This window comes from Carassius auratus, chromosome 14, assembly GCF_003368295.1.
Source record: "Carassius auratus strain Wakin chromosome 14, ASM336829v1, whole genome shotgun sequence".
Lineage (NCBI taxonomy): Eukaryota > Metazoa > Chordata > Actinopteri > Cypriniformes > Cyprinidae > Carassius > Carassius auratus.
Genome location: NC_039256.1, coordinates 22839721 through 22850518, shown reverse-complemented (window position 1 = coordinate 22850518; position 10798 = coordinate 22839721).

Here is a 10798-nt window from a genome sequence, read left to right as displayed (position 1 = left end):
TTATTGTTCAGGTGTGTTGGAGATTTCTAAGAGGTTGTGTTATGTTGGAGTTTTTGTGGTTTTCACTTTTGAAGAGTGTAGCCTGTGTTTAGGTCGTGGGTGGATATGTGATGATGACTATGTACCTTCACTCGGTGTGTGTCTTTCTTTCTTTCTTTCTTTCTTTCTTTCTTTCTTTCTTTTATTTTATTTTACTGATGTCATGCATTCACATCCCTGTGCAGAGTACAAATTGCATTGGAGGAAAATATAAGGAGGAACTACAGCATAAAGAACAACTGAGATTATTTTAAAGGATAAAATGGCCAATAGAATGGTGTGCAGGTTATGCCCCAAAAAAAATAAAAAAAATAAAAATAAAATAGAATAGAATATCTGTTGATCTAACTAAGCTTTTTTCAAAGTTGGATACACAGTCCAGCATTTGGCACAGTGTGGAGAACGTTTATCACACCATTTGGCTCTGCTCTTACCCTTTGGCACCAGCTCTAGTCCAGAACTCTTCCAGAGATGCATGTCTCAACTCTTAGATGGACTAACAGGAGTGATCTGCCAGGAGGGTGATTTGTTAGTGTGTGGAAAGATAAAACCCAACATGATGAGCAGCTTACACTGGTCCTGTCACGACTTTGGAAAACAAATCAAACTCTAAACACAACGTGCTCTTTCGCTTATTCTGAAGATCTCTTTGTAGTACACAAAGTGTTTTGGATGATAGAAGCAGAATGTTTCAAATATAAGATGATTTTTAGATAAGAAGTTTTTGTGCATGAAATTTCATTGAGTCTGATTACACAGAGCCAATAATTGTATCCATATTATCTAGGTAGTCCAGGGTAATGCTGTCATCTTTAAAAGAGTACAACCGTTTTCGGTCATTGACTATTACTTTTGGAACATCACATAGCTGAAGGTGTTATCCAGGCCACTGAAGGATATTTTCTCCAGAGATTTTAATGCGTGATAATGGTCCACAATTCTTATAAATTGAGCTTCAGCCTTTTTGTGCAGACTGTATAACCAGTAGCTATACTTTGTCCAAAGTAATGAGGGTTGTGAAAACAATCAAGGCCATACTGCTGAAGAATCATGATCCTTACCCAGCACTCTTGGCCTGCAGCTATAACATGGTCCCTCACCAGCTGAAATGTTAATGGTTGGGAAGTGGAAATCTCCGGTACCACAGGCGACAGCACAACTTTAGCCACAGTGGCCCAACAGGAGAGTATAAGAGCAAAAAAAATGGACAACTGAAACTGAACTTTAGCATGAGATTCTGTGGCTGTTGTTTCAGACTGCGTGTTTAGCAGAAACGACGTTGTCAGGGTCTTGGCAAGGGAGGAACTCAAGTGCAGACAGGATTCAACAACAAAGGGTTTATTAAATACAAAAAGGGAAAACAAAAACCCACGAGGGGGAAAACAAGGGCTAGGGTAAGGACTAAATAACCAAACAAGACAGGGCTGACCAGATAAAGACACTAAACACTAACTATAAACAAACACTCACGGTATACAGGATACAATCACAGTCACAAGTGTGGAACACATCTGAGAAACACGTAAGTAACACAATGAACCGACGCAAGACAGAGCACACTAGGAGATCTAAATAGGGGGAACAATTAAGACACGACAGGTGACACAGATAGGGCAATCACGACACGACTAGGATAACAAGGGGGGCGGGGCAAGGGAACGAGACAACACAAGCACATGGCCCAAAGACAAGGCCATGCGCTTGTACACAAAACAAGGGTCTGTCATGATCCTGCCTCAAGACTAGGAAAAATCAAGGACACGAGGGCAGGATCATGACAGAACCCCTCCCTTAAGGAGCGGCTTCCAGACGCTCCTCAAGGGAACATCAAACACGGGACATGACTGACATGACAGACTGGGACACAGACACAAACCAACAAGACATGACTAATAATAACAAAGGCAAACATGAAAACACAATGGCAGGGTTAGGGTGACATAACAAAAAAAACAAACAGGGAAGGGGAGGGGGCGGGACCACAAAGTGCATGGGGGACAGACCAGGGCGGGGGGGTGGGGTAGGAATCTTAGGAGGACAAGACGAAGGCTGACGACGGGGGGTACGGGCAGGTCTGGGTGGTGAGGGGCGGGGAGGGGTCTCAGGACAACTGACAGGGGACATGACAGGACCAGACAAGGGACGCGGGACAACACTTACGGGACGCGGGGAGACGACATCTACTGGACACGGGGGGACCACAGGACACGGGGCCACATCGGCTGGACACGGGGGGACAACATCTACTGGACACGGGGGGACAACATCTACTGGACACGGGGGGACAACATCTACTGGACACGGGGGACAACATCAACAGGACACGGGGGGGCCACATCAACAGGACACGGGGGGGCCACATCAACAGGACACGGGGCCACATCAACAGGACACGGGGAGACAACGGCTGGACATTTGGGACTTCTGGGGACAGGGTCAGGGGACAAGACAGGACTGACGGGGATTTCTAAAATTTGGACAAGACGGGACAAATAATCAGAAAATGCTTTAGCAGCTAGGACAATAGGCATCTCCTTATGAGATGAAACCGACTGTACAAGAGTCTTTGCTGCAGAGTCGGCCGCGGCTCTCTCCTCCGCTCTCACGACTGCCGACTTGCATACAGCTTTCTTTCCCGGCTCGGGCACGCTAGCGCTCACCGCTGCTGACTCGGACACGCTCACTGCTGCTGGCTCGGGCACGCTCACTGCTGCTGGCTCGGGCACGCTCACTGCTGCTGGCTCGGGCACGCTCACTGCTGCTGGCTCGGGCACGCCAGCGCTCTCCGCTGCTGGCTCGGGCAAGCTCACCGCTGCTGGGTCGGGCACGCCAGCGCTCACCGCTGCTGGCACGGGCACGCCAGCGCTCTCCGCTGATGGCACGGGCACGCCCACCGCTGCTGGCACGGGCACGCCAGCGCTCTCCGCTGCTGGCACGGGCACGCCAGCGCTCTCCGCTGCTGGCACGGGAGGAAACGGGGTCACAGGACCGGCAGGCCCCCTCTTCCTCCTCTTCCTCCTTGGGCGCGGCGCAGAGACCACAGCTGGGTCAGAGGCGGGTTGGGGGAGTTCGGTCTCTGGCAGGGCTGACTCCGACGATTCCGAGGCAGACTCCCACGATAAACCGTCTCCCTCGCTTCCCGGGGAGACCGACGGGTGTGGGAGGCACCTCAGGACTCGGTGAGGGATGTGCCTGATCCCCCAGAGTGGCCACGGCCAGGATACGACCCTCTGGAACCGTTGGCAGCTGGGTAGGTGGGGACCTCTGGGGCTCCTCCTCTCGCCCGCTCGCTCCGGAACGACCTCCCCTGGTCCCCCGGAACACCACAAGGCGAGAGCCCTCAAAACAATCTCGCTGGCTGGCTGATGCCATCCAGCATTGCCTCCTGTCTGCTGAGTTCCTTGGTGGTCGGTTCATTCTGTCAGGGTCTTGGCAAGGGAGGAACTCAAGTGCAGACAGGATTCAACAACAAAGGGTTTATTAAATACAAAAAGGGAAAACAAAAACCCACGAGGGGGAAAACAAGGGCTAGGGTAAGGACTAAATAACCAAACAAGACAGGGCTGACCAGATAAAGACACTAAACACTAACTATAAACAAACACTCACGGTATACAGGATACAATCACAGTCACAAGTGTGGAACACATCTGAGAAACACGTAAGTAACACAATGAACCGACGCAAGACAGAGCACACTAGGAGATCTAAATAGGGGGAACAATTAAGACACGACAGGTGACACAGATAGGGCAATCACGACACGACTAGGATAACAAGGGGGGCGGGGCAAGGGAACGAGACAACACAAGCACATGGCCCAAAGACAAGGCCATGCGCTTGTACACAAAACAAGGGTCTGTCATGATCCTGCCTCAAGACTAGGAAAAATCAAGGACACGAGGGCAGGATCATGACAGACGTGTTTAACATTTGAGATTGATTCCTAGAGAATGTAAAATGTAATTAGATGTTCTAACAGATAGATATGAGCATGTGTGAGAATTTTAAGTAGTACAAACATACAGTGTGAGTCTTGGTCATTTATTTATTATTACAGTGGTACAACATATAAACTATTTATGTCCTGATGGCTGTTTACATTGCATTCATATACTGTACAATAAATTAGTTATTAGTTAAAAGTAGTTAAAGGGGGGGTGGGGGTGGGGGTGAAATGCTAATTCATGCATACTGAGTTTTTTACACTGTTAAAGAGTTGGATTCCCATGCTAAACATGGACAAAGTTTCAAAAAATAATTTGTACGTTTGAAGGAGTTCCGGTTTGTCATAAGTTTCGGAAAGTTTTTTTTCGAGTATGGCTCTGTGTGACGTTAGATGGAGCGGAATTTCCTTATATGGGTCCTAAGGGCACTTTTCCCGGAAGAGCGCGCGCTCCAGTATAGCAGAGCACTGAGAGGCTGAGCACAGACATTAACTGATCAGAGCGAGAGCGTCGCAAAATGTCACAGAAGTGTGTTTTTGGTTGCCAGGGCAAGACAACCCTGCACAGATTACCAAAAACAAAAAAAAAACATTAAGGGACCTGTGGATGGAGTTTATTTTTATAGAGCATCAATGGAGTTGTGCAAGTGTTTTTGTTTGTTCCCTGCATTTCGAAGATGCTTGTTTTACAAACAAGGCCCAGTTTGACGCCGGATTTGCACATCGTTTATTTCTTAAGGATAATGCAGTCCCAACGAAAAAGGGTCACAGCCGTGTGTTGGAACCGCATGCGGTGAGTAAAACTGCTTCAAATATCTCTGTGTTGTTAACTTAGCTATCGGCGCGTAAGTAAACAACATGCGATGTTGTCATCAAACTGCACTTTCCACATGTACAGCTTAAAAAAAAAAAAAAAAAAAAGACGACATAAAGTGGAACTTTTTCCAAACCGCTAAGCAAATATATACTGTTTTAGTACATACCACATAGAGACATCATTGCTGATGCTGCTCTTGTTAAATTTCAGCCTCTGGATCTGTGTCACAGCTTCCAAACGCTCTCAACGCAAAAGCTTACTCGCGCTCGTGATTCTTTAGCTCCGCCCACACGTCACGCCTCCAGCCGGTCGTGTTTTTCCGGGAAAAATCGGTACAGACTAGTTTTATTATATTCGTAAGAGAAAGATAAAGTCTTTTCGGAGTTATGAAGGATGCAGTACTACTCTATAGGTACTCAAGATTAACATGATATTGAGTGAAAACGAGCATTTCACCCCCCCTTTAATATAATTTATGTAGCTCAACATAAATGTTAGCTTTGCAGGTTTGTACACTATTTAGATTTAAATAAGGGATTTGGTGATTTTTTTCTTTTTTTAATCAAGTCTCATGTTCACCAAGCCTGTATTTGATCAAATGTACAGTAAAACAGTACTGCTGTTAAATATTATTACAATTTATTCCACTTATGTTTTAATATTTTAAAATGTAATTTATTCCTTTGATTTCAAAGCTGAATTTTCAGCACACGATCCCTTTTTTTCAGGAATCTTTAACTAGAAATGTCGAAAGCACAACATTTATTTGAAATGGGGATCTTTTGTAACATTAAAAATGAATTTGCTGTCACTTTGGATACATTTAATGCATCCTTGCTGAAAAAAAACAAAAAAACATTTCTTTTATTTAAAACCTTTACTGAACCCAAACATTTGAAATGCAATGTACATGAAAATAGTTGTCATGTACTTCAAATTGTTTGAATAAAAGTATATAAAAGATTGTAGAGTACTGCTTGTATAAAGTATTTATGAACATATCATTCAGTATTTTTTTGATACTAAATTAATTTTCACAGAATTTAATGCATACACTAAAACTGTCTGATGACTATACTGAAAAAGGCACATTAATTAAAATTTCAGTTATTGTTATGTTTTGTCACAAAATGTGCTGGACTAATAAAATCCCCGTCATTTAGATCCATATTAGTATTCAACGGCCTATTCAATTTGAATTCCAGCTCATGAATTGACAAGGGAGACAATTATTAAATTCTGATTTTTAAAGAACTCTGATACCTTGACTGAAATAAGTAGCTGTGAATAAATTGATGTGGCAAGGGCATACATTTTAATGCGAAAGTGCCGTTTATCGAACGAAATCCACTGACAGTATTAATGCAACTAACAGGGTAAACTGGTCATAGTTTATGAAATAGCGTGTGCCAAAGACTCTCCTTTTCCCATGTTAGAAACATCTGAGAGGTAGAAGCACAACAACTTCTACTAATGGAACAGCAGCTAGCTTTGGGATTATATGTCCTCAGAGAGATGCATGCACAAGGCTGCACATCCCACAGTGCAACAGTCACACCGTTAATTAGCCAAATTAGTCAGAGGAAATCAAACTCTGGGTTGACACATACACATTGCCATGACAACGGCACACAGGAAATGAGGAGAGAAAGCTGGAGCATCAGGTTTCAGCACACAGATGAACATACACTGACACACATATAAACACACACACACACACTTGCACTCTGCTGTCCATCCCTCACCAGCTGAAAGTTGATTAAAAACTATTATATCTATACTTGTCCTATAAATAATTCATGGGTGCATAATTACTGCAGGTTAAGAAAGGGAGAAATGATTTAATTTAGCCACAGGGTGTGAGTCTCACAATTAGAGCTGGATAAATGAAGATGATCTGATTACAATGACAGTACTGACCCTCACGCAAGACGACAGGGAAGGAGAGAAAGGGAGAGCGAGATAGAGAAAGACTAGCCACCAAAAAATAAATAATAATAGCTATAATAAGCCTTGACATTGAAGAATCGTGAAAGTCCAATACACACCTTGCTTACTGACATAATGGCTGGCATATTTAATATATGGTAATTAGGAAAAGCCTCATCTGCATTGGAATGTTTTTTTGAAGTAGCCATCTGTGTGGAAATTATGAATTCCAGTTGGAAGAAGTGATTGGAAAGTCATAAGTTTAAAAGCATTTATAATTTGACGGTTCAAGGGCTGACCGTACATTTGAGGAATTGCGGGTCAGGTTATGAATTAACAGGGATGTGATGGTTTTAAAAGTTCTCAAATATGTGTGAAAAATAAATTATGAATCACCTTCTGCGATTTGAAAACTAAACTGAATACTGATACTATAATAATATGTCAGGCCTTCGCTATAACATCATGCCATCCGTTTTTATCATTTTAGAGGCAGAATTTGCTACTAGTCAGATTATACTTCCAGAAGAGAGACTCTTTTATATCTTATAAAAAGGGTCAAACAGATACTAAGATAAAGTATAAGCTAAGTCCTTGTTTCTCAAAGGTTTCCACGTTTCCTCACAGTGGTGGTTTTTAGGTTCATATTTCATGGTTCTTTTTAAATGTCCTGGGCCATAATCTGAATAGAAAAGTATTTTCATCAGGGTCTAAATTCAGAGTAATTACTGGTATAAGATAGATGCCATTATGCTAATGATAGACTTGCTGGCCTACTTCAGCGAAGAAATTAAAGTCCTCACCTTTCTAAGCAGCAGAATATCTTTACGCATTTTATTTTTAAAGACTGCCTTTACAGTATTAGAGTTAGGAAATGTATATTTTGGAAAGAGTTCTACGCATATAAAGGTATTGGGAAGTCGCATGTTCTGTGAGGCTAAAAATGGATAGATTTTTAGCCTTGAGTGTGTGAGATGAAGGGCAGAGAGAAGGAGAGTGTGTGAAAGAAGCTACGCTAATTGAAACAGAAGAGGTGCTAAGTAACCTGCAATGCTTGAGGGCTGTTATTGTTGTCAGTGTGAAGCACAGAACTTACTTCCAATGTTGCAAAAATGAATGACACTTTTGTGCCACAGTAAGTCAAGGAGACACTGCTGGGAGGCCCTTTAAATGAATATGGTACAAATTAGGGCCCGAGACTTAAGTCTATATATATATATATATATAGCCTGGTGGAACGATACATGTACAGTATTTGTACCGAATCATCAGGGTATCTCGGTTTTCTATCACAGACTGACGATGGAGTTTACTTTAAAGGCTTGTGCACTCAACTGTTCGCTAAATGGAGTTTTGTGCTCCTGTATCCACCTCTCTCATTTGGCACAAATCCAGTATCCCATAATATTTCCATATTTGCAATGTAACGTATCTGAATGATAAACTTTTATTTAGTATGTACATTTCAGCCTTTGTGTTTCAGTAGCATTCCAACGGTGATCATTTCAACTGTTTCCTTATACCAGAACAATCAACTTTAAACACTCACCGTCTTATTAATAATGCATCACTGTATAAAAGTCTGCTTTTATTTATACTCACAATAAAGACAAAAATGTTTGCTTTAAAAAAAAAAAAAGAAAGAAAAGAAACAAATCGGATGTCACTTTCTGCCATTTGAGTTTCCTTTCTGCGAACCAATGAAGCCTGTCACAAAAATAAACTGAAATTCAATTCACTTCAGTTCAGTTTAATTCAATTCTAATAACTTTATTAATCCCAGGGGGAAATTGCTTCCCATGCTACAATTACTCTCAAAAAGAAAGAATGAAATAAAAGGGAAAAAAAAAGAAAATAATAAAACGAATAAATACTCATTTATAAATACATAAAATAATTAATAAAGAACAAAAAAGAATATACCAATAAAAATTGTAGTTTTGATCAAATCTAAAATGTATTGTAATATAATGACACATGTTGTGTATAATAATTCCAAAGTGATAATGCTAATTAAATACAGTAGTTATATAGTACACATTGCAAAAAAACTAGTATTAATAAATAAAAAATGATAATAAATTGTATTGCATATGAAAATCCCTTACTGCACGTAAATATATGTAAAATGGCACAGAAACTCAGCATGTAGGCTATGTATATAAATATAGTGCCCTCTGAAATTTTCATCTAAAATTTGGATTTTTATCAAGCTCCTATGCTTAAGTTGAGTCATTTTACTTTAATGGCAATGTGCAGGTCCTTTCCCAGGCTATTAAAGTACAATAACAACATAAATATGGGAGCCTGATAAAAATCCTAATTATAGATGAAAATTTCAGATGGCACTTTGCATCTGAACATTTCATATATATATAAAACATTATGTAATAATATTTAGTATTTTCACATATTGGTGGAATTTTTTACATTTGTACTACTGACTGAAACCGAGTATAGTCTTTTTTTTTTTTTTTTTTTTTCTGTTGTATCGAAATCGGTTTGTACTGTGACCCCCCTACAGAGATATGACCCTAACCGTGATATATGTGTACCGTTCCATCCCTTATATATACCAATAAGTACATATCATTGCAGTTTTTACAAAATAAATGAACACTAGAGGCAGTAAAACCCCCGACACCGTTATTCCTTTTCACAAGAATTTACAGAGTTTTGGTTGCATCAACAAATGCATTATTGTCTCAGTTTTGGGTAGTTTTAGGGTTGGTTTTGGTGTAGGGCATATTTTCAACACGATAGCGAATTAACTTATAGCGACAGTCCCCCGGATATTTGAATTCTGAACCGCTGCAATATGTACCTGAAGTAACATAATAGAAACACAGCAATATGTACCTATATCAATGTAATAAAAACGTGCCAGGGTTCACGTATTGAACCTGTGTTTTAGCGCTACTCAGTGGACATTTCTCTTTGAAACAGCGATAAAACGTGCAGTAAGCTACGTAAAAATGGCTGCAGAAAAGTACCAAGTGGTACGTATTTTTATAAGACCAGGTTGACCAACTCAGCAGCGACGAGAACCGCTCTCTCCTGTAGAGGACTCAAAAAGCCCACAATCTGACTGTAAGTCAGCAGCTGGGTTGTTTTGTCAAATACATGCTCAACCCAGCATTTGGGTAGAGAAAAAAATAATAATCCAGCATTTAAAATGACCCAGCAATTTATCTACAGAAAACTACCCAGAACTTGGGTAAATATATTTAAAAAATAACCCAATAAAATGACCCAACAAATTGAACCAAGCATTTGGGTTAAAAAAACAACAACAACAACAACAACAACAAAATAATAAAGCATTTTTTTTTTTTTTTTTTGAGTGTACCTTATTGCTTGAAAGTGCCAAGTGTGTTGTCATGTAAAGTCATACTGTTGAATTATTTCCAAACATGTACAGTTTTTCCAAGTTTAAGGATCACAGAATACAACTTTATGAAGTTTTAAGTGACAGATGCTAAGTATACCAGTAGGTAGATGTGTTGTTATTTTACACACTCATGCTGTGCCACTTCAGACATCCTATTCTGTCTATTCCAGCATGAACAGTGAGGGAGCCGTTGCTAGATTCATTACAGCACAAGCATATCTTAGAGTATGGCTTATGTGAGAAACATTGACATCTGGCATATCCAAACAATGCGTGGCACATAAACTCATTTAGAGGATCCAACTGTTTTCTGTTCAGATGGTTCGTTACCAAATGCTTAGGAAAGCTCAGACACAAATGAAGGCAAACTGTGCTGGGAACACACACAAACGCATGGGGCTGACAAACTTTACGCATGAACTGTGTTTAGCCTTTGAAATATGTTCGCAAACACACATACAGACTTGTTTGATGCTCTATACAGAATCAGTGAAGGTTTGTAGTCTTAAAACATGACTTTATGTGTGCATGTGAATGAGAGCGAAAGAGCAACTGTAATATTAGGTACAGCTCAGTTGTGCCAATTAATTCCTACCATGGCAATGAGACTCCATGCTGAGCTCTCATAACTCCCTGATTCATTTAATCATTCCATTTTTCTGGCAATTCTATCAAA